Source organism: Bos indicus x Bos taurus, chromosome 3, assembly GCF_003369695.1.
Source record: "Bos indicus x Bos taurus breed Angus x Brahman F1 hybrid chromosome 3, Bos_hybrid_MaternalHap_v2.0, whole genome shotgun sequence".
In the NCBI taxonomy this organism is placed as follows: Eukaryota; Metazoa; Chordata; class Mammalia; order Artiodactyla; family Bovidae; genus Bos; species Bos indicus x Bos taurus.
The window spans coordinates 22,817,604-22,840,910 of NC_040078.1; the positions used below are offsets into that span (position 1 = coordinate 22,817,604).

General features: G+C 48.2%; 6 non-coding genes across 6 annotated transcripts; 4 read left to right on the forward strand and 2 right to left on the reverse strand.

The window, feature by feature from the left end:
• Nucleotides 1-8,795: 8,795 nt before the first annotated feature.
• TRNAN-GUU lies at nucleotides 8,796-8,869 on the reverse strand. Its single transcript has one exon. It is a non-coding gene; the product is annotated as a tRNA-Asn (tRNA).
• A 687-nt stretch (nucleotides 8,870-9,556) lies between these two features.
• On the forward strand, nucleotides 9,557-9,628 carry TRNAH-GUG. The gene has a single exon. It is a non-coding gene; the product is annotated as a tRNA-His (tRNA).
• A 6,206-nt stretch (nucleotides 9,629-15,834) lies between these two features.
• TRNAE-UUC lies at nucleotides 15,835-15,906 on the forward strand. The gene has a single exon. It is a non-coding gene; the product is annotated as a tRNA-Glu (tRNA).
• Nucleotides 15,907-18,165: 2,259 nt separating this feature from the next.
• On the reverse strand, nucleotides 18,166-18,236 carry TRNAG-CCC. Its single transcript has one exon. It is a non-coding gene; the product is annotated as a tRNA-Gly (tRNA).
• Nucleotides 18,237-19,940: 1,704 nt separating this feature from the next.
• On the forward strand, nucleotides 19,941-20,011 carry TRNAG-CCC. Its single transcript has one exon. It is a non-coding gene; the product is annotated as a tRNA-Gly (tRNA).
• A 1,445-nt stretch (nucleotides 20,012-21,456) lies between these two features.
• On the forward strand, nucleotides 21,457-21,527 carry TRNAG-CCC. The gene has a single exon. It is a non-coding gene; the product is annotated as a tRNA-Gly (tRNA).
• The last annotated feature ends 1,780 nt before the right edge of the window (nucleotides 21,528-23,307 follow it).

Genomic DNA, 23,307 nt, shown 5'->3' on the forward strand with positions numbered 1-23,307 from the left:
GGGCCCAGGAAAACCCTCAAAATCTAAGGGACCCTAGCCATCTATAGCATGGCAGTGTGAGCAAACTAGTTATGGACTGAGTCTTCCCTTGAATGCAAGCAAGCTGCAGATCAGCACAAAGACTTAATTGAGGGGATGGGTCTTCTGCTGCCTGCTGGGGCAAAAGGGTTAACAATATTCAGGGAAAGATAACATCATGAAATTATGCATCATTTTTCACACAAGAGGTTCATCATTCACTCACAATATTCTAGGACTGAAAAAGAATAGAATGTGTCACGTCTTACTTCTAAAGATGACTCCTTGTATGCATGACATCAGTTTAAGAGCTTCTATCTAAACACTACTTTATATTGTCTTCCAGATTTTCTAATGATGTGGAAAATATTGGTAGCACAGTATTCTAGTGTGCACACATGTTGGATTTAATCAAAATTGTCATGGCACTGAACTGCCTAAATTTCCTCTTTTGATTTTACTGATCCAGTTAGCAAATTTTCAGTTCAGTTCAGTCTCTCAGTGAGTCAGTTCCTAGATAGATTGATAAGAAGTCTAGGCGTCCCCATGGAGAGAGGGGTCTGGAATTCTCAAGGGGGAAGAAAGGAAAAACTTTTTTTTCCTGTACATTCTTGAGGATTATGTATCCTGTCTGAGGACAGTCTCTGGATTAAACCTTCTGGCTAATCCTGTTATCTTAAAATGTAAATTTTGGGAGTAGGTCTGGTCTTTACAAGGATTATATAACAATAATGTATCCTGCCTGCAGGCAGTCTATGGACTAAACCTTCTAGCTAATCCTGTTATCTTAAAATGTAAATTATGGGACTAGGTATGGTGAGATCTTTATAACCTCCAGACATTCTTTGGATTCACTAGAGAGTATATAATTCCATTGCTAACACTAGCAAGCGGGTACTCTTTCTACCCCCTTCTGATGTCTATGTCAGAAGCTTTCTCTATCTCCTTTATACTTTAATAAAACTTTATTATACAAAAGCTCTGAGTGATCAAGCCTCGTCTCTGGCCCTGGATTGAATTCTTCTCCTCCAGAGACCAAGAATCCCGGCGTCTTTGCCTGATTCAGCAACAACCTTTCATCTGTCATGTCCGACTCTGTGACCCTATGGACTACAGCATGCCAGGCCTCCCTGTCCATCACCAACTCCCAGAGCTTGAAGCAAATTTTAGTTCCAATAAATATTTAAGCTCATAAAATCTAAAATTGTGTGTTCCAATAAAATAAAGGCTCCATACAGTATCTTGTAAATAAAGAGGTCTCATAATTCTGTAAAATCATAGGGACCTAATTATGTCAGTTATAGTTGGAGGGTAAACAGTTTTAGGTATCACCCAACATGTGATTCTAACATGCATTTCTCTGTTATGATTCAGTTTTAGTTGCAATTCTAAGATCTATTGTTCTCTTTAAGTTCTTTGGCTGATATTAAATTGAGTTCATTAACATATAATCTTTGCCCAGAGAATATCTACTTAAGACAGGAAAAGCCAACACTGTGTTACTATAGTGCTGAGGCATGTTTTCGTAGACTGCTGAGTGGTCAAATTTGCACGGGTTGAGAGCAGGTGTGGGTACATGTAGGGGATGTGGTGAACACGGCCAATATGTCATTTGAAGGCAGGTAGAACACATGGTATATCTGCTCCAGGAAGTAAGGAGATCTGCTGTGTTTCTCAGGTCTTGGATTTTTAAAAAATCCTAGTTCTTGCTTACCTCCATAGAAATGAAGTCATATCCATTTTCCCATTCTTTGCTATCCCTCCCTTGTTTCTCTCAGAGCACCTGTCATTAGGCTCTGGCAGGTGGTTGAGACTGATTGTGCTTCCACAGGGCTGCCCCTTTTTCATGCCTCGATATGGGCACAGTGGGAGCAGGGCCATTGGGTTTGTTTACAATTCTGCTGGGCCCCAGTAACTGTTACCCAAACCCATGGGGGTTCTTCTGTCCTTACTCTTCTCTGTGCCAAGAATCAGGCCAATGAAAACTATGAGCATGGGTCAGATATTTAGCAGATTTTCCAGCAGGCTGTGAAGGGGATTCCTTGGCACATTTTTCCCACTGCTTTTTCCTCCTGTCCTTCAGCCCTCTCCCGGGACTTGAGCCCGACCAAAACCCAGGATGCCCGACTTCAGCACCTAATGAAGCTCAGGCTCTGATGTCTCATTGCAAAAATTCAGCGAGAGACAAAGCGATAAGAGTTGGACTTGTTAAGATGCAAAAGTAGGAAGTCAAGAAACACCTGGAGTAACAGGCAAATTTGGCCTTGGAATACGGAATGAAGCAGGGCAAAGGCTAATAGAGTTTTGCCAAGAAAATGCACTGGTCATAGCAAACACCCTCTTCCAACAACACAAGAGAAGACTCTACACATGGACATCACCAGATGGTCAACACTGAAATCAGATTGATTACATTCTTTGCAGCCAAAGATGGAGAAGCTCTATATAGTCAACAAAAACAAGACCAGGAGCTGACTGTGGCTCAGATCATGAACTCCTTATTGCCAAATTCAGACTTAAATTGAAGAAAGTAGGGAAAACCACTAGACCATTCAAGTATGACCTAAATCAAATCCCTTATGATTATACAGTGGAAGTGAGAAATAGATTTAAGGGCCTAGATCTGATAGATAGAGTACCTGATGAACTATGGTTGGAAGTTCATAACATTGTACCGGAGACAGAGATCAAGACCATCCCCATGGAAAAGAAATTCAAGACAGCAAAATGGCTGTCTGAGGAGGACTTACAAATAGCTGTGAAAAGAAGAGAAGCCAAAAGCAAAGGAGAAAAGGAAAGATATAAGCATCTGAATGAAGAGTTCCAAAGAATAGTAAGAAGAGGTAAGAAAGCCTTCCTCAGTGACCAGTGCAAAGAAATAGAGGAAAAAACAGAATGGGAAAGACTAGAGATCTCTTCAAGAAAATGAGAGATATAAAGGGAACATTTCATGCAAAGATGGGCTTGATAAAGGACAGAAATGGTATGGACCTAATAGATGCAGTAGATATTAAGAAGAGGTGGCAGGAATACACAGAAGAACTGTACAAAAAAGATCTTCATGACCAAGATAATCATGATGGTGTGATCACTCACCTAGAGCCAGACATCCTGGAATGTGAAGTCAAGTGGGCCTTAGAAAGCATCACTATGAACAAAGCTAGTGGAGGTGATGGAATTCCAGTGGAGCTATTTCTAGTCCTGAAAGATGATGCTGTGAAAGTGCTGCACTCAATATGCCAGCAAATTTGGAAAACTCAGCAGTGGCCACAGGACTGGAAAAGATCAGTTTTCATTCCAATCCCAAAGAAAGGCAATGCCAAAGAATGCTCAAACTACCGCACAATTGCACTCATCTCACACGCTAGTAAAGTAATGCTCAAAGTTCTCCAAGCCAGGCTTCAGCAATACGTAAACCGTGAACTTCCAGATGTTCAAGCTGGTTTTAGAAAAGGCAGAGGAACCAGAGACCAAATTGCCAACCTCCACTGGATTATCAAAAAAGCAAGAGAGTTCCAGAAAAACATCTATTTCTGCTTTATTGACTATGCCAAAGCCTTTGACTGTGTGGGTCACAATAAACTGTGGAAAATTCTGAAAGAGATGGTAATACCAGACCACCTCACCTGCCTCTTGAGTAACAGTTAAAACTGGACATGGAAGAACAGACTGGTTCCAAATAGGAAAAGGAGTTTGTCAAGGCTGTATATTGTCACCCTGCTTATTTAACTTATATGCAGAGTACATCATGAGAAATGCTGGACTGGAAGAAACACAAGCTGGAATCAAGATTGCCGGGAGAAATATCAATAACCTCAGATATGCAGATGACACCACCCTTATGGCAGAAAGTGAAGAGGAACTAAAAAGCCTCTTGATGAAAGTGGAGAGTGAAAAAGTTGGCTTAAAGCTCCACATTCAGAAAACGAAGATCATGGCATCCGGTCCCACCACTTCATGGGAAATAGATGGGGAAACAGTGGAAACAGTGTCAGACTTTATTTTTCTGAGCTCCAAAATCACTACAGATGGTGACTGCAGCCATGAAATTAAAAGACGCTTACTCCTTGGAAGGAAAGTTATGACCAACCTAGATAGCATATTCAAAAGCAGAGACATTCCTTTGCCAACAAAGGTCCGTCTAGTCAAGGCTATGGTTTTTCCAGTGATCATGTATGGATGTGAGAGTTGGACTGTGAAGAAAGCTGAGCACTGAAGAATTGATGCTTTTGAACTGTGGTGTTGGAGAAGACTCTTGAGAGTCCCTTGGACTGCAAGGAGACCCAACCAGTCCATTCTGAAGGAGATCAGCCCTGGGATTTCTTTGGAAGGAATGATGCTAAAGCTGAAACTCCAGTACTTTGGCCACCTCATGCGAAGAGTTGACTCATTGGAAAAGACCCTGATGCTGGGAGGGATTGTGGGCAGGAGGAGAAGGGGACGACAGAGGATGAGATGGCTGGATGGCATCACTGACTCGATGGATGTAAGTCTGAGTGAACTCCGGGAGTTGGTGATGGACAGGGAGGCCTGATGTGACACAGTTCATGGGGTTGCAAAGAGTCAGACAGGACTGAGTGACTGAACTGAACTGAACTGGACTTGTTAAGATTCAGAGAGAAGCGCCACACTCTACAGGGTACAGGCCAAGGAATGTGGCCTGGCTAGATTTTGCGAGAGGGGTGAATTCATATGCTAATGAGTGAGAGGATCATCCCAGTCATTGGGGAACCACCCACTCCTCCATCTTTTGACAATGCCTTGGAGCTGTCCTGCCACCTCTGGCTGTGTCTGCTGGCTTATAGACTGGGGATTAAGGTTTAAATTATGCCCTTGTGCTGTGTCATTCTTTCAAAGGTTGTGCTCTGCCTCCTCCCCTCCTGTTTCATGCTCCTTTCCTCAGCCCCATTCAGGCCCACAATGTTGCCTCTACAATCTTCTGGAGGGACAATCAGAAAATAGCTGGCTTTGGGAGGGAAATACTGTATAATATCCAACCCCTTAATCCTACCCAGCACTGGTCACATTGGAGATCTTGGGGACGCCCAACTCCAGTCTAGGGGTCCCAGAAGGTCATCACACCTTGACCTGCCTAGGGATCTGGTCCTTGAAAGGTTGTCATGCCTCAACCTGCTTGGGGATCCGCCAGTCCTAGGGGTCCCAGGAGGTCGTCATGCCTTGACCTGCCCAGGGACCCAGTTCTTGGAAGGCCGTCCACCTTTACCTGCCTGGGGATTTGATCTCTAGGAGGCTGTCACACCTCAGCCTGCCTGGAGATCTGCACCCTGACCCAGGGACGAATCTGCACCCTGACCCGGGGACCACTGGCTCTCAGGTTTCAACAGTACTGGGTAGAATAAGCTTCAGAAAGACTCAACCCTAAGGAAGTCCACCCATGGAAACAGAAGGAAGCCTATTACTTGTGGGACTGTGCCCAGTCTCAGCAATAACTCAGGAGCCCAACAAGAACCCCATTGCCTTTCTGGAAAGGCTAAAAGAGGCCCTCCAAAAGTTTACCAATCTGGACTTAGGCTCTTACAAGGGACAGGTGATCTTAAAGGACAAATTCTTGTCCCAATGTGCATCAGATATCAGAATTAAGTTACAACAGCTATAGCAGCAGGACCCTGCTGCCTCTTTAGATGAGATGGTCCAGACAGCCACCAATACCTTTTATAACAGAGAACAGGAAAAGGAGGCCAAGGCCCAGGAGAGGGAGAGAAGGAAAGAGACAAGGCATGCCCATACGCTGGCCACCCTCCAGAGAAGCTCTATGGCAAACCCCGAGTCCTTGAAGGACAAGGCAGAGGCAAATGCCTAATCTGTAGACAGGAGGGACATTGGGCAAAAGAGTGTCCAAACCATGACAAGTCTCCTAGAATGGCTTGCCACAAATGCCATCAACTGGGACATTGGGCGGCACTCTGCCCTCGGGACCCAAGAGCCTCAAGGTCAAGTGCCAAGCCTTCCCTCACAATGGTTCAAGAGGACTGAAGCGGCCCACTCCAGCCAGCCCGCCTGTCACAGATAAGCATCACGGGACTGGAGCCAAGGGTGCAACTGGATGTGGCAGGCAGGTCCAAGAATTTCTTGGTTGACACAGGGGCTATCTACACAAGGGGCTGCCTTAATCTCCTACTCCGAAGCTTTCTCCTCCCAAACCTGTACCATTTTGGGTGCTACAGGGAAAACAACTACTAAAAGATTCACCCGAGCACTTCTTTGTTGCTGGGATGGACAAATATTTTCCCACCAGTTTCTGGTGGTCCCTGAGTGTCCTGGTCCCTTAACGGGAAGAGGCATACTCACTAAACTGGGGACCACCCTTGTGATGGGAAGCTTTTCAGCCCCTAGAGACCTGCAGCTCCTGGTTACTACTGAAGAACCCATTACACCTTCTCGAATAGAGAGGGACCAAAAATTATGGGAAGACAAAATTAGCCCCCAGGTGTGGGACCAGGGGATTCCTGGACGAGCCCACCAAGCTGAACCGGTCATCATTGTTCTCCGAGATCCCACTTGGTTTCCTAACCAGAAACAATGTCCCCTCAGAAGAGAGGCTCAGGAGAGACTACAGCCTTTAATAAATAAATTCCTTGCTTGTGGGCTATTGGTCCCCACCAGTTCACCAGTTCACCCCACCCAATCCTCTCAGTAAAGAAAAAAGACAGAAGCTGGAGAATGGTTCAAGATTTCCGGATCATAAATGAAGCTGTAGTCCCCCTCCATCCCACACTACCCAATCCCTATGTAATCTTAGGAGAAATCCCACCCAGGGCCAAGTGGTTTACAGTCTTGGATTGCAAAGATGCATTTTTTTGCATCACTTCAGTTCATTTCAGTCGCTCAGTTGTGTCCGACTCTTTGCGACCCCATGAATCGCAGCATGCCAGGCCTCCCTGTCCATCACCAACACCCGGAGTTCACTCAGACTCACATCCATCAAGTCAGTGATGCCATCCAGCCATCTCATCCTCTGTCGTTCCCTTCTCCTCCTGCCCTCAATCCCTCCCAGCATCAGCGTCTTTTCCAATGGGTCAACTCTTTGCATGACGTGGCCAAAGTACTGGAGTTTCAGCTTCAGCATCATTCCCTCCAAAGAATGGACTGGTTGGATCTCCTTGCAGTCCAAGGGACTCTCAAGAGTCTTCTCCAACACTACAGTTCAAAAGCATCAATTCTTCAGTGCTCAGCTTTCTTCACAGTCCAACTCTCACATCCATACATGATCACTGGAAAAACCATAGCCTTGACTAGACGGACCTTTGTTGGCAAAGGAATGTCTCTGCTTTTGAATATGCTATCTAGGTTGGTCATAACTTTCCTTCCAAGGAGTAAGCGTCTTTTAATTTCATGGCTGCAGTCACCATCTGTAGTGATTTTGGAGCTCAGAAAAATAAAGTCTGACACTGTTTCCACTGTTTCCCCATCTATTTCCCATGAAGTGGTGGGACCGGATGCCATGATCTTCGTTTTCTGAACGTGGAGCTTTAAGCCAACTTTTTCACTCTCCACTTTCATCAAGAGGCTTTTTAGTTCCTCTTCACTTTCTGCCATAAGGGTGGTGTCATCTGCATATCTGAGGTTATTGATATTTCTCCCGGCAATCTTGATTCCAGCTTGTGTTTCTTCCAGTCCAGCATTTCTCATGATGTACTCTGCATATAAGTTAAATAAGCAGGGTGACAATATACAGCCTTGACAAACTCCTTTTCCTATTTGGAACCAGTCTGTTCTTCCATGTCCAGTTCTAACTGTTGCTTCCTGACATGCATACAAATTTCTCAAGAGGCAGATCAGGTGGTCTGGTATTACCATCTCTTTCAGAATTTTCCACAGTTTATTGTGATGCACACAGTCAAAGGCTTTGGCATAGTCAATAAAGCAGAAATAGATGTTTTTCTGGAACTCTCTTGCTTTTTCCATGATCCAGCGGATGTTGGCAATTTGATCTCTGGTTCCTCTGCCTTTTCTAAAACCAGCTTTGTTCGTAGTGATGCTTCCTAAGGTCCACTTGACTTCGCATTCCAAGATGTCTGGCTCTAGGTGAGTGATCACACCATCGTGATTATCTGGGTCATGAAGATCTTTTTTGTACAGTTCTTTTGTGTATTCTTGCCACCTCTTCTTAATATCTTCTGCTTCTGTTAGGTCCATACCATTTTTCTCCTTTATTGTGCGCATCTTTGCATGAAATATTCCCTTGGTATCTCTAATTTTCTTGAAGAGATCTCTGGTCTTTCCCATTCTATTGTTTACCTCTATTTCTTGGCATTGATCACACTACGCATTGTAAACACCATGTGATAGAGCAATTGCCTTTCCAGGACTTGTCGCTACAGAAGACCTTGTACAAGGGGCCAACGAGGTATGTACAAGGATGATGTACATACATTGTACAACGATATATGTACAGTAATGTACAGCATTATTTGTAACCATGAAAGCAGATGGAAAGTGTTAAATAAATAGTATTAGCAGTACGCGCAAAAAAAAAAAAAAAAAAAAAAGACAGTAGTAACTCCCTCGTTAAAAGCAATTCAGAAAGGAACTATGACATCTCAGGAATTTCCAGGGGACCTATTTTTCAGATGAGTTCTTCTATCCAGCTCAGTGATGGCCTTCTGATCCCGCCTTATGTCCCTGTGAGGTGGACAGGAAAGAGGAGCCAAGAGGGTAGGAGTGAAGGGGCCCTTTCCCGCCTTCACAGTAGAGGATGGGTAGAAAAGAAAAAGAAGCGAAAAGCTTTCACGTTCTAGAAAGGTGTAAGCGGAAGGCGTCCCTGGGTGGGCTCGAACCACCAACCTTTCGGTTAACAGCCGAACGCGCTAACCGATTGCGCCACAGAGACTAACGAACGACCTTCGCCTCTCAATGCCATAGAGAAGAAACGTAGCCGTTCCACGCCAGGCAGAGTCACACGCCTTTTCGTGGACAACGACACCGGCTCAAACCCTCGGACAGCCGGAGAACTGACTTCGACGCAGCGCGCTGATGCTCGTGGGGAAGCCGGGAGTCGGGCGATTCCGAAGCCAGAAGGGCAGCGGTTCATCCCCGCGGCGCCTGGTTCCACACCCGCCGCAGATGCAGCGCCCCCGAGACGCCTCGGGCCTGAGCCGAAGGAAGCTGAACCCCCGGTGGGCCCTGTGACGGCTCTCCGATTGCTTCGCTGGCGCCGCCCTCCCTCCTCTGGTCCGCGGTCGGTGGGGCGGGAGCGGGAACCAGGGGGTGCGGAGGTCGGTCCTAAGGGACAAACGCGACGTGCCGGGAAAGAAGCCGGCGAGGTGGGGATCAGGATAAAGAGACTTCCCAGGAGGTCTGTGCAGAGGCACGTGCCCGTTTGGGGAGGCAAGATTTGGTTTCTGTTTTGATTTAGTCACCATGTATCAAAATTGAGAGGAAGGGACTGGATAAGAGAGCAGAGACGAAAGAAAGTCTATGAATACCTGTTGTCGTCCAGCAACAGCGCAGTGACGGGAAGGAATTTACGTCCGCCTTGTAAGAGCAAGGGCTGCGACGGCGGCAGGAGCCGTGGCGCGCCGTGATCGTATAGTGGTTAGTACTCTGCGTTGTGGCCGCAGCAACCTCGGTTCGAATCCGAGTCACGGCACTCTCATCCGTCACTCCTGACGGCTGCTTCCCTTTTACTTCGGCTGGAAACTTGCACAATTGTAACCCCATAGAGTACTCGTCTCAACGTTCTCATCCCTGGTCTGAGCAGAAGGAAACTGAAGGCGGTGGTTTCTCCTTTTCTGCTGCTGTGACATAGGGAAGCCCAGCAAGGAGCCTCCTGTGCTGTAATCGGTGGAACGCATCGTTTCTTTGTTACTCAAGACGGGCAGGATAAAGACCCGATAAAACTTGTAGCAGATAGGCGACTCCTCCTCCCTAGACTTGTTTTGCCGGTTTCTTCTGGGCTCCTGGGAATCTCTGCTCCGAGGACTTTTTCAGTCCTTGGCCATTGTTCCCTTCCTAGTCCTCGTACTAACCTCTCTAGTGCCCTTCGTTTTACACTCTCAAGGATCTTAAATGCCTGTGGGCCGCCACTCACTAGACAAACGGTATCCATCAGGCCGGGACTACTGGAGGAACTTAACAATCACCGCTTATAAGTGATGAAGAACGGTGACTACAGCACCCTCTGCTCTGACAACCAACTAGTGGAAACAGCGAACATGTGATTCCTCCGCCTGACCACAGCTTTGCTGGCGACAGACAGGAACCTTATACTGAGAGCAGGACCCAAAGCGGGGAGTTTCGGTCAATCACAAATGGAGATCAGACTTGAAGATTCCCCTAGTAAAGGAAACTGTTAGTTGTGCATGCAAAAGCTACCTTAACTTATTTTGCAAAATGAGTGAAACTTACCTTGGGCCATTCTTGTTTATGCCTCTGTAAACCATAAACAAAACAAAACTGTTCACAAAAAATGATAGGAGGTAACCACTTTTCACCATATCCCCATCACAAGGAAAACTCTGATATAACCAATCACAGTGAAGAATAAACAGTCATTGCCTCCTCACTGCATAAGCTGCTTTTAACAGTACACCTCTGAGCCTCCTTCCATAATTTGTTGGAACATTCCCTTTTTCTGAACCATCTTTTCGGGCACCGTCAACCTTTACTAATTGTTGTTTCGGTGACCCCGTGTTTTTACTTCTGCTGTATTTGGACTTTGACAGTGCCTCAACATTTTCATCTCTCAGACTGGGCCAACAAGGAAACTCTTCATCATACTATCATTGTCCCCTTTGCCTGAATTTAGTGACAATTCAATCAGCAATGAGGAATCATTAAAATCATTGTCATCGGCCTCTGTTTTGTTTGTTGATCATCACTATCCAGACTCCTTTCATTTGTACGTTTGCCTCTTCTAAAATGTCATGGAAACGCAACCATAGTGGAAATACGCTTTTCTACACCTCTTTATCTGTATAATATCTCTGACTTTATCCATTGTTGTGTAAAGCAGATGTCATTTCTCTTTCATTGTTAAGATGTATGCCATGGCAGTAACACAGCACAGTCTGTTTACCATTCACTCTATAGAGAGCATTTGAGCTGTTTCCAGTATTGACTATTGTGAATGAAGCTGCTTTGAGCATTCTCTCCACAAGAGATGTTGTGGACATAGGTTCTCATTTCCCTTAGGGAAAACAAACAAACAAACAAACAAACTAGGCGAAGAATTGATGGTACCAAAGAGTATCCTTATGAAAATTTTAGCCATGCTACTAAGATTAGTGGTATCTCAGTGTGGTTTTAATATCCATTTCTCTAACAGCTAAAAGCACTGACCGCTCCTTGTATGCTTTGTTGGTCATGTGCACATCATCTTTTCTGATGTACCTGTTCATATCTTTCATCCATCTGAAAAAAGTTGGTTGTATGTTACTTAAAAATAGGACTGCACATCATCTTTTCTGATGTACCTGTTCATTATCTTTCACCCATCTGGAAAAAGTTGGTTGTGTTTTCCTCGAAGATAGGACTTTCCTGATACTAAGAATCTGCCTGTGATGTAGGAGACCCTGGTTGGATTCCTAGATCTGGAAGATCCCCTGGGAAGGGATAGTATCCAGTCCAGTATTCTTGGGCTTCCCTTGTGGCTCAGCTGGTAAAGAATATTACTGGATGGGAGGAGGTCATAATATATTATAATCACGGGGAGGCAGGATTGTAAGCTATCTTTTGTGAATATTTTCTTCCTCTTTGTAGCTTGCTTTTCCACTTTAGTAGCATCTTTGACCGACAAGATATGGTTAACATTGTTGAAGTCTAATGTATCATTTGTCTTGGTTTTATTTTAATACATTATTTGTGTCCTGCTTAGTAAATCTTCGCCTACGACCAAATCACAAAGTATCCTCAAAATGCCTTCTACCATTGACTTTTATGTCTTGGTTTACAATGTAACTCAGACTGATTCTTGTCTGTGAGGTAGAAATAAAGCTGCCTCACCCCCAATATCGAACCTATTTCCTCTCCCTATTGAACTGCTATTCCTGAAAACCCATTCACATATTGAGCTATGGGTTTCAAATCTCTCAAATCAGTCGGTTTTCTATTTGTGTACCCTGATACCACTTGCACATCGCTGATCTACAGGAGGTCACGGTAACTCTTATAGTCAGGCAGAGCCAGTCTTCCCGTTCTGTTCATTCCCACACCGTATGATACATTTTGCACATGTAATGATTCATGCAACCGTCACCCAGGCATTGCTTCCGCCTCTCCTTTTGCTGTGGGACACCAGCCCTTCCTCACAGGTACGGGCTGCCCCTTTGTGGCAAATCTCCTCTACTGTGGCCTCTGGGGAGACAAATGCCCAGATGCCCGCAGGGCTGGAGAACTTGCAAGAAAGATGTGCAAGTGCCAAAGCAGTTTGCATTTCCAGATGCAAGTTGAGGGGGCAAGTTGAGGGGTGCTGGTGGTGAAGGAGGGGTGAGGGGGCAGCAGGAAGTTAACTCACTTTTCAGACCTTTGATCAAGAGAAAGTTTTCTTCAGTAATTTCTAACTGTGGAAAGTACAAAACTTTGTGCTATTTAACATTTCCTCTTCTTTCTAGGGAAAGAGACTCCAATGGAGGGTACCTAATTTGCAAAGTTGATCATTGGGTGTGATGTTGAAAACGGAAAGCTAGGGGAGAGCTCTTGTTTTGTTTTGTGCACATAAAAGAAGATGAGGGAGAACAGGAGATAGAGAGAAGGGATAATAGGCTGGAGCCTGGAAACTGATCTTAGGGTCTGGCCCTGGATGTCAGATTTGGGGGAAAGAGAAGCCACTGTTGATCATATCCAGGGAAGAAGGACTTTAGTGGAAATAGAGATGCTTAAGGCCATCTTACGACATTTTACATTTATATGTAATTCTTCTTTCCCTTTTATTTCTATAGATAAGGCTCCGGTGAGATTGATTCGTTCACTTCTTTTTGGAATGCACGTTTCAATAAAAATGAGTACCATCCTTCAAATAGTCATCCATGAACCTCATAGACTCTTCTTAGATTCTACCAGCTGTGCATTAAAAGTAAAATGGGCCCAACTCAGGGACCCTACTTGGGAAAGTGCAATGAATTTTAAAGGGGTGGGTGGGAGAGAAATGAGACACTCTCAATAACACTTGCTTTCCTTGTTGTAGTGGTTTTCATATATGCTCCACACCTGCTCAATCCTTTCAGTCAAATAAGAGCAGTTGGGAAAATAAAAAGAATTCAGTTAACTGCATCCTGGAAATGTATGGAAATCATGCCTAGGGCAGCTCGAGTACTAGCAGATGGGAAGATCGGGGATTCCCTACTCACTGGTAGCCAGGCCATCCTTGTCTGCTTTGCCTATTTTGGGTAGACTGGACAAGGGGACTCCATTCCCCTTCACCAGCCAGGGGGATAATCCACCTTCATTGGTAACTCTAGATGCTGAAACTTCACAAGATTTTCTTCATTTTCTCTTTGATCTCTTTTCCGCCTACCTAATAAGAGAGGATTCACTCACTGCCTTGTTTCTCAGTCAGGACCCTTTTGGGGTTCCTTGGGGACAGGACTGAAGTGGACATCTGGTTTCCCCTAGGTGTCCCTCCTGGCTTGGGTGTTTCAGGAGCTCAGGCTGACCCAGTATGGAACTCCCAGTGGGTGGGCCACCTGGGAGAGGAGAAGGCTGTTTGCCAGTGTGGCTGGAGGTGTGGCCTCATGTATTGGACACCCCACTCAAACCCTCTTCTTCACATGCATTTCCTCCTCAGGGAAGTTCAAATAATGTAGCCTGTCAAGTTTCTCTACAGGCTGTACTCAAAGAGAGGTGAAACTCTGTAAGGGATGAGAGGAGCCTCACTGAGAAGACCCAGACTTATTCCTGGCAGCCCCTAAAGGGCAGGCTCAGAAGAGCTTGATTTCAAGGATGGAGACAAAGAAAAGGCTTCATGGCAGAAAACCACGCGATCTTGAGATGAAAATCTTCAATCCTAATGTCTAGATGAGCAGGGGGCCGAGTTGAAACCACCGCTGCACCCTGATCAGGAGAGTCATCTGCACAAATTCAGAGGCCTCCCAGGAACAGGAGAGACTGGGCACATCACTAAAGTTCTCTATCATGAGCGATTGGGCTCCCACCCTCACTCCCTGCCCGCTCTGTGACACTAGGCCCTGTGTGGAAACATCTTTTACGTTTTAAGACTGGGGGAAGGGGGATGGAGAGTTTCTCCCCGGCATCTAGTTGGAGGAAGGGTGGGGAGGTCACTAAACATGCTTCGGTCCTCAGGCAGAGTCCCATCCCGTGAAGAAGGATCCCGTCCAAAATATCAGCACTGGAGAAGTCGAGAAACCCTGGTGTAGATCAATATCCATACACCTGAGAGTCGAGAAACCACCAATTCCTGAGTAACTGGATGTGAGATCTGAGGAAAACTGTGGCGGCAGAGAGAACTCCAAGATTTTTGACCTGTGTGTAGAGAAGGATGGAGTTGGCATGGACTAAGGTGGGAAAACTGTAGGTGCAGCAGGTTGTAGGGGGAACTCATCCTCTGGGATTTTTCCCAGCAAGAACACTGGAGTGGGTTGCCACCTCTTTCTCCAGGCAGACTCCCTGACCCAGGAACCAAAGCCATGGCTCCCGTGTCTTCTACATCGCAGGCAAATTCTTTACCCACTGAGCCATCGGGGAGCCCTATAGCCGGGAAGATCTGTTTTCAAATGGCACTCGGGTCCTCCAGCCCATTGCACGGAAGAGCCAAGCAACTAACACCACGTGGTGGCAAAGGAAAGTACCCCTTTTACTGCAGGAGAACTGGCAGCTGATGCTCAAAAGACCCCCAATCATAGGATGGCTTTCAGGCAAGTGTAAATAAAGACAGCGTGGAGGAGAGGGTCCCAGGGTGTGTCTGATCAGCTCCCTACAGTCTTCTGACTGGTTGATGGTGAGGTAACAAGGTGAAGTTTCTAGAATCAATATCATCTTCTGACCCTCTAACCGCTAACGGGTCCACGTGCTTGTGGTCAGCAGCTTCCATCTGGGTTCTGTGAAAACAACCTCGGAATACGCGTCAAACATTGTTATCCATCGATGTCCTAAAGGGAGAAACTACAGGTCCTGTGATGCTGCTATATGACTCATTCATCGTGAAAATTGGTAGCAGGCCTCCTACCCGACTGCTGCTCTTTGTCTCTGCATGTTCTCATGCCTCATTCATCCTTGAGCCAGACTTTTGGCAACTCAAGGATGGCTCAGGAGACAGAAGTTTTTCTCCACGCCGAACTGGGGAACACTGAGGTGTGGGTTAACCGAGAAAGCCCATTCGGAGATTGCTCGACTTTGGATCCAGAATCCAGTTCGCAGTCTTGGAGCCAGACTCCCGAGAACTTTCCATTCAAGCCCTCTTGGTTGCTGCATCCGCCCGAGTCCTTCTGGACGGTAGAGATGCGGGGTGTCCGTGAGCGGTCCCTTCTCACTCCGGGCACAACGCGTCCCGCCTCCTCCGGGCCCCTGGCCTCCGCTCCAGCTCCCCGGTCCCCAGCGACCTTCTGTTCTATTCACTCCCGGGCACCTCGCTAAGGCGGGTCACCAGTCCAAGTTCTGAGGTGCGGCCGGAATGAGGCAACTTGCTCCTGACTTGGGGACCAGGCGGGACTCGGGGGTGCTGGGTGCCTCACCTGCAGGTGCCTTTTCTGGGGGAAGAAGGCAAGGGATGGCCTTAGGAGAGGATTTCTGGCAGTGACGGCGAAGGCTCAAGACTTTAGAGAAGGCGCGAGACCTCCCCGGGGGAGAAAGGGAAACGGTGATTCTCGTCAGAGGCAAGAAGACGAATACCCGGACTGTAAATCCCTGGTGGTCTAGTGGCTAGGATTCGGCGCTTTCACCGCCGCGGCCCGGGTTCGATTCCCGGTCAGGGAAACCTTTTGTGCAGCGTTTCATCCCCTGATCACCGTGTCGAGGAAGACTACAGTCGCCGATTCTCTGACCAGTGTAGTAGGTAGATGAGACGCTGCCGGGTCGGGGGGTCTGGCGGAGTGGGCAGTCGGCGCGGTTCCTGGAACAGCTTTGCGGAGCGCGGTCTGGAAGGACAGCGAGGGCCGCGGGGAGGGCAGGGTGTTGACCGTGAGTGTCGGTGGAGGGATGGGAGGCTGCACTGTGCCCGCGGGCTGCGGGCTCACACTTAACCGGGCACCGGAGAGACTGTGGTTACGAAGGTAGTTTTTCCCAGGATGAGGCTCGTCTACTGCGCTCGGGACCTGCAGATGCCGGGTTCTCCGCTACTGCGAACCGCGTTCGTGCTCTCCGCCGGTATCCCGTGGTTCATGACAGGCGACATCTCTTCCGTGGTGCCTCGCTGTGCTCCGCTCCCCAGATCCAGAGCGGGAGGTGCACCCCCAGCCAGCGCGCCACTGCTTGGAAATAGGGTCTGCATCCCCATCTGCCGGCTTTCCTATTTCGTGACCAAAGCGTCTGGATGTGTCCTGCGTCTTGAGGCACGCCTCCTGTCTGTCCACAAGTGCCAGACGTGCCTTCTCCTGCAGCCTGCAGCCGGCCACGCGCGTGTGGGTGCGCGCGCCCGGCCCCCACCTGCCGGGCTCCGCACTGGTCCGGGCGGTCCCTGCAGGCTGGCCCGGCGGGCATCTGCCAGGGAAAGGCCGCGCGGCCCGGGTGCCGGGAAAGAGTGAGAGGCTCGCTCGGAAGCCTCGCGCTCCACAGTCCCTTTGGAGCCAGGTCAGACGGAGGCACCCCTTCCAGGAATGCGGAGGTCCGAGGCCTGCCTCCGCCAGGAGGCTCCCGGGGCCGGCGCGCCGTATCCCTGGCCCGGCCTAGGCAACTTCCCACCCGGCTAGTCCGTCCCCCTTCTCCTCTTCCACCCCAGCCGTGTTCCTGCGGAGAGTCAGCGCTCCCTCCACGCGCCCCTTGCCCGTCGGCCGCCCACCCCCCAGATATCACCTAGCCGCCTCTCCGGTGCCTGCGGAGGGAGTTGGATCTCTCTTTTCCTGCAACGGGAGGAGAGAGAACGTGCGGACCCAGGTGGCAACCCGTTCCCTTGCCGGTTCTCTGGACTCTGCCCATCGAGGGGCCTAGCTCAGGACCCTGGGTCTCCCGCGGCCCAGGGAGCCGGCCAAGCTGGGGCCTCTCCCACTGCTCCTCAAGAAAGAGCAGGAATGTCCTCCGGGATCCAGAAGAGGCACCCGGGAAAGCATCCTGCACAAGCCGGGACACTGCGCAATGGACCCCTTCGGAGCAACGCTTCCGTCGGCGCGTCCTTCCCTCCGAGGGCTTCGGGCAGACAAGAAATCATCTAGGACGATGAGCTCTCCACTGGCTTGACTGAGACCAGAGAGAGGAAAGGAGGGTATCTTCCAGGAGAGCAGCAGCACTGAAGCCTGTGGTCGCAGAGAGGCTTCTGGAGCCAGAGCGCCCTCTCTTCACCAGGGCTATCCAGGGGCTGTAGAAATCTCACCCGGCTGAGTCCGCCTCCTCCCCTGCTCCCTCCTCCTACACCTTCCCCCGTCTCCTACTCGCTCCTCCCGTCTTCGTTTTCTATTCTTGGTGGTCTTCGAGTGCCTCGGGACCTCTCACCTCCGCCACAGATTGCTTTTTTCCGGTAGTTCTGAGCTTCAAATAAGGAAACGTATGCAAGAGTGCAACGAATGCTCAACAGTGGTGACCCCCCCCCCTCCTTTTTTTTTTTGAATCAGTAACATTATCTGAATTATCAGGATTGTCTCGTTTGTAACAATTGCATTTTCATTGTCGGAATATACTGATGTACATTTAAACCTTACATGTTGAGTAATGAATGGGTTCTGCTATTTCCTTATGAATAATGATGTGCAGAAGAATATTCTTACACATACATCCTTGGCAATTCTGTAGGATAGAGACTGTTCTTTTATTTATCAGAGGACACTTGCAGGTAGAAAGGTAGAAACTGGCCAGCGAGGTGGTGACTGGGAGGCACGCCAAATGCTGCTCCGTCACAGCCCTGGGGCTCCGTACAGTCCCAGTTCCCACGACTCCTTAAATTATCTTCTGCTCAGGGCTGCCTTCGGATTATAGTCCCTTTTCTTACTCCTTGTGGGTAGAACCACGACATAACTGGACTTGGCGCGTGGAGCAGGCAAAACCAAGCAGTGAAAAGTCTGGGATGAAAAAGTAACATGAGCACGATGCATTGGCCGGGAATCGAACCCGGGTCTCCCGCGTGGGAGGCGAGAATTCTACCACTGAACCACCAATGCCCCGCTCGTTTGACGTTCTGACGGCTCTCTGCAGAATCTCCAAAGCGACTGCGACACCCTCGGCGGGCAAACAAAAGAGATTCCGAAAGAGGCTTACACCGCTGTGTTTGGAAGACAGAGTTCACAGACTGACAGGCACTCGAAGCAAAGGCTTGCCAAGAAAGGTTACAATCATGCAACAGCGTAAAGTGGGAACATTCAAGTGAAAATATAAAAATATCGGCGTTATTGGCTCACACCACAACTCTGAGAAAGACTCTTTTATAACCATACCACAGACCCATGCAGAAGATACATCGGAAATCCATCCAGATCCCTTGTTTATGACCCTCAGCCTCAGATTCTTACCTTAGAGGATCTGAGAAAATTATTCAACTTGCTAGGTTAGGCAAGTGAAATTCTAATCCACGTATGAAATAAGAAACAGAGGCAGAATCAGACTGTAATCAGAGGACGGAAAGGGCCAGAATCTAAATAGAGATAATGAAGAAATACACCATTTTTTTGGTATAAAATAGCGAGGCAGTCTTGTAAGCATTACAACAATAATATGTGTCAGCTTTCTAAGGTGTTCAAAGCATTTCGATGGATACGTGATATGCATAACCATTTAAAGATTAATTAATACTGTTTGCAACCAATGTTTGATTAAATGGAAGCATCTGATCTCCTAAACTGGACTCTGTGTTGTGCTGAGTTTTAGCATTTGAGACTCTGAGATGCATATGGGGCGTACGTAGGCTTTGGTGTTTTGGTTGTATAAGGAACAGACTAAATTCCAGAAAAGTATTGATAGGTGAAATGTTAACATGTTGGTCCTCTGATGAGACTGAAGTACAGAGTGATGTCTTTCTCTACTTCTCCCTGAGGTATTTACCCTGAAGAAAGGAACCTGGGGTGGGGACTCCCCCACATGTTGGGACTTAGGAATCATTATGACTTTTTGAAAGATAGGAGCTGCGGGTATGCAGTTATGGTTCTCTTGCTGAGAAGCCAAGCTAGGTGGAGGCTGAGTCATAAACTTGAGCTCAACAAGGAAATTGACCATCACCTCGACCTTGAAGAACTTTGGCTGTGTCTGCCCTCTGTCCAACACCAGGGCTCACACCGCCTCTGGCCAGCATGCTTTCATTTACCACCCCCATCAACCAGATCGACATGTATTCCCGCACCTCTTTCTAAACTGCAAACCTGCACTTTCAACTCACAACTCCTAATTCACAAGTCAATGCCTCCTATACGTCTGAGAGTCACAAATGCTAAAATGCAACACACCATCGAGCTCCCTTTCAGCATCACATACCACCCTCCGCTTCAGCTCTCTATGAGCAGACCCAGGCACAGCGTCTCCCTAAGAGCAGTGGGCACTGTCTCTCGAGTGTTTCCGTCAGTCACCAGAACACACCCAAATCCGTTCCGACCCTTACCTGGTGTGTTTACCCTCACCACCAGCCACCCTTTTGTCCAAATCAGATCTTGTTAGCCTCTTTGTATATACTCTCTCATCCTCCTGGCACAGAAGTTTATGTCCAGTATAACCAACAGAGAATGCCTAACTAACTGGGTGCTTTTTTTGTCGTTTTTTTTTTTTTTCCCCTTAAGTTTTTCTCTACCTCTCTACCGAAGAAACCTGTTCCAAAAAAAAAAAAAAAGTCCTTCCTGAGCCACTTCCTGAGGAGACCTAGTCCACCATAAAAAACCAAGGCATTGGTGGTTCAGTGGTAGAATTCTCGCCTCCCACGCGGGAGACCCGGGTTCGATTCCCGGCCAATGCATGTGCCTTTTGGTCGGCTCTCCGCTTTTCTCTGGCCAATATCCTTGGGCTAGACAAATTGTTTCCTATCTGGAATTTTACCAAGATCTGAGAACTGGGATCTACCTCACGAGGAAGGTCAGAAGCTCCACTCTCCAGTTTCTTGTATCTGCGAAGGAACTGCTCCGACAAAGCATCCTTCTTCCTGGACTCCTAACACTTCTCCCGCTACAGCTACTGTCTTTCCCTGATCTTCATTTCTAGAAGATAGGATAAAAGTAATAATGGTTGCAGTTTCAAGTTTTGCAAAACCAGGGATTCAGCAAACACACTTGGAGCTTCAAAGACATGATCTCTTCACAGTATGTGAGGGCTGCAAAATATGTGATGTTGAGAGCACTTTCTAAGAGTTACAATGAGTGGTACCTGTTGCTATTTTCCTCCATCATACCGCCTTAGGTATTGGTGGAAACCTAAGTTTTGGGTGAGGCGACAAGAAATCCCACATGGATTAGCTCAGGAATCGAATCGAACCCAAATCTCCAGTGCAGGAGGCAAGAATTCTACCACTGAACCACCAAAGCCTTGGTGTAAATACATTAGGGAGAAGTAGGGAAAGACATCACTCTGTACTTCAGTCTCATCAGAGGACCAACATGTTAACATTTCACCTATCAATACTTTTCTGGAATTTAGTCTGTTCCTTATACAACCAAAACACCAAAGCCTACGTACGCCCCATATGCATCTCAGAGTCTCAAATGCTAAAACTCAGCACAACACAGAGTCCAGTTTAGGAGATCAGATGCTTCCATTTAATCAAACATTGGTTGCAAACAGTATTAATTAATCTTTAAATGGTTATGCATATCACGTATCCATCGAAATGCTTTGAACACCTTAGAAAGCTGACACATATTATTGTTGTAATGCTTACAAGACTGCCTCGCTATTTTATACCAAAAAAATGGTGTATTTCTTCATTATCTCTATTTAGATTCTGGCCCTTTCCGTCCTCTGATTACAGTCTGATTCTGCCTCTGTTTCTTATTTCATACGTGGATTAGAATTTCACTTGCCTAACCTAGCAAGTTGAATAATTTTCTCAGATCCTCTAAGGTAAGAATCTGAGGCTGAGGGTCATAAACAAGGGATCTGGATGGATTTCCGATGTATCTTCTGCATGGGTCTGTGGTATGGTTATAAAAGAGTCTTTCTCAGAGTTGTGGTGTGAGCCAATAACGCCGATATTTTTATATTTTCACTTGAATGTTCCCACTTTACGCTGTTGCATGATTGTAACCTTTCTTGGCAAGCCTTTGCTTCGAGTGCCTGTCAGTCTGTGAACTCTGTCTTCCAAACACAGCGGTGTAAGCCTCTTTCGGAATCTCTTTTGTTTGCCCGCCGAGGGTGTCGCAGTCGCTTTGGAGATTCTGCAGAGAGCCGTCAGAACGTCAAACGAGCGGGGCATTGGTGGTTCAGTGGTAGAATTCTCGCCTCCCACGCGGGAGACCCGGGTTCGATTCCCGGCCAATGCATCGTGCTCATGTTACTTTTTCATCCCAGACTTTTCACTGCTTGGTTTTGCCTGCTCCACGCGCCAAGTCCAGTTATGTCGTGGTTCTACCCACAAGGAGTAAGAAAAGGGACTATAATCCGAAGGCAGCCCTGAGCAGAAGATAATTTAAGGAGTCGTGGGAACTGGGACTGTACGGAGCCCCAGGGCTGTGACGGAGCAGCATTTGGCGTGCCTCCCAGTCACCACCTCGCTGGCCAGTTTCTACCTTTCTACCTGCAAGTGTCCTCTGATAAATAAAAGAACAGTCTCTATCCTACAGAATTGCCAAGGATGTATGTGTAAGAATATTCTTCTGCACATCATTATTCATAAGGAAATAGCAGAACCCATTCATTACTCAACATGTAAGGTTTAAATGTACATCAGTATATTCCGACAATGAAAATGCAATTGTTACAAACGAGACAATCCTGATAATTCAGATAATGTTACTGATTCAAAAAAAAAAAGGAGGGGGGGGGGTCACCACTGTTGAGCATTCGTTGCACTCTTGCATACGTTTCCTTATTTGAAGCTCAGAACTACCGGAAAAAAGCAATCTGTGGCGGAGGTGAGAGGTCCCGAGGCACTCGAAGACCACCAAGAATAGAAAACGAAGACGGGAGGAGCGAGTAGGAGACGGGGGAAGGTGTAGGAGGAGGGAGCAGGGGAGGAGGCGGACTCAGCCGGGTGAGATTTCTACAGCCCCTGGATAGCCCTGGTGAAGAGAGGGCGCTCTGGCTCCAGAAGCCTCTCTGCGACCACAGGCTTCAGTGCTGCTGCTCTCCTGGAAGATACCCTCCTTTCCTCTCTCTGGTCTCAGTCAAGCCAGTGGAGAGCTCATCGTCCTAGATGATTTCTTGTCTGCCCGAAGCCCTCGGAGGGAAGGACGCGCCGACGGAAGCGTTGCTCCGAAGGGGTCCATTGCGCAGTGTCCCGGCTTGTGCAGGATGCTTTCCCGGGTGCCTCTTCTGGATCCCGGAGGACATTCCTGCTCTTTCTTGAGGAGCAGTGGGAGAGGCCCCAGCTTGGCCGGCTCCCTGGGCCGCGGGAGACCCAGGGTCCTGAGCTAGGCCCCTCGATGGGCAGAGTCCAGAGAACCGGCAAGGGAACGGGTTGCCACCTGGGTCCGCACGTTCTCTCTCCTCCCGTTGCAGGAAAAGAGAGATCCAACTCCCTCCGCAGGCACCGGAGAGGCGGCTAGGTGATATCTGGGGGGTGGGCGGCCGACGGGCAAGGGGCGCGTGGAGGGAGCGCTGACTCTCCGCAGGAACACGGCTGGGGTGGAAGAGGAGAAGGGGGACGGACTAGCCGGGTGGGAAGTTGCCTAGGCCGGGCCAGGGATACGGCGCGCCGGCCCCGGGAGCCTCCTGGCGGAGGCAGGCCTCGGACCTCCGCATTCCTGGAAGGGGTGCCTCCGTCTGACCTGGCTCCAAAGGGACTGTGGAGCGCGAGGCTTCCGAGCGAGCCTCTCACTCTTTCCCGGCACCCGGGCCGCGCGGCCTTTCCCTGGCAGATGCCCGCCGGGCCAGCCTGCAGGGACCGCCCGGACCAGTGCGGAGCCCGGCAGGTGGGGGCCGGGCGCGCGCACCCACACGCGCGTGGCCGGCTGCAGGCTGCAGGAGAAGGCACGTCTGGCACTTGTGGACAGACAGGAGGCGTGCCTCAAGACGCAGGACACATCCAGACGCTTTGGTCACGAAATAGGAAAGCCGGCAGATGGGGATGCAGACCCTATTTCCAAGCAGTGGCGCGCTGGC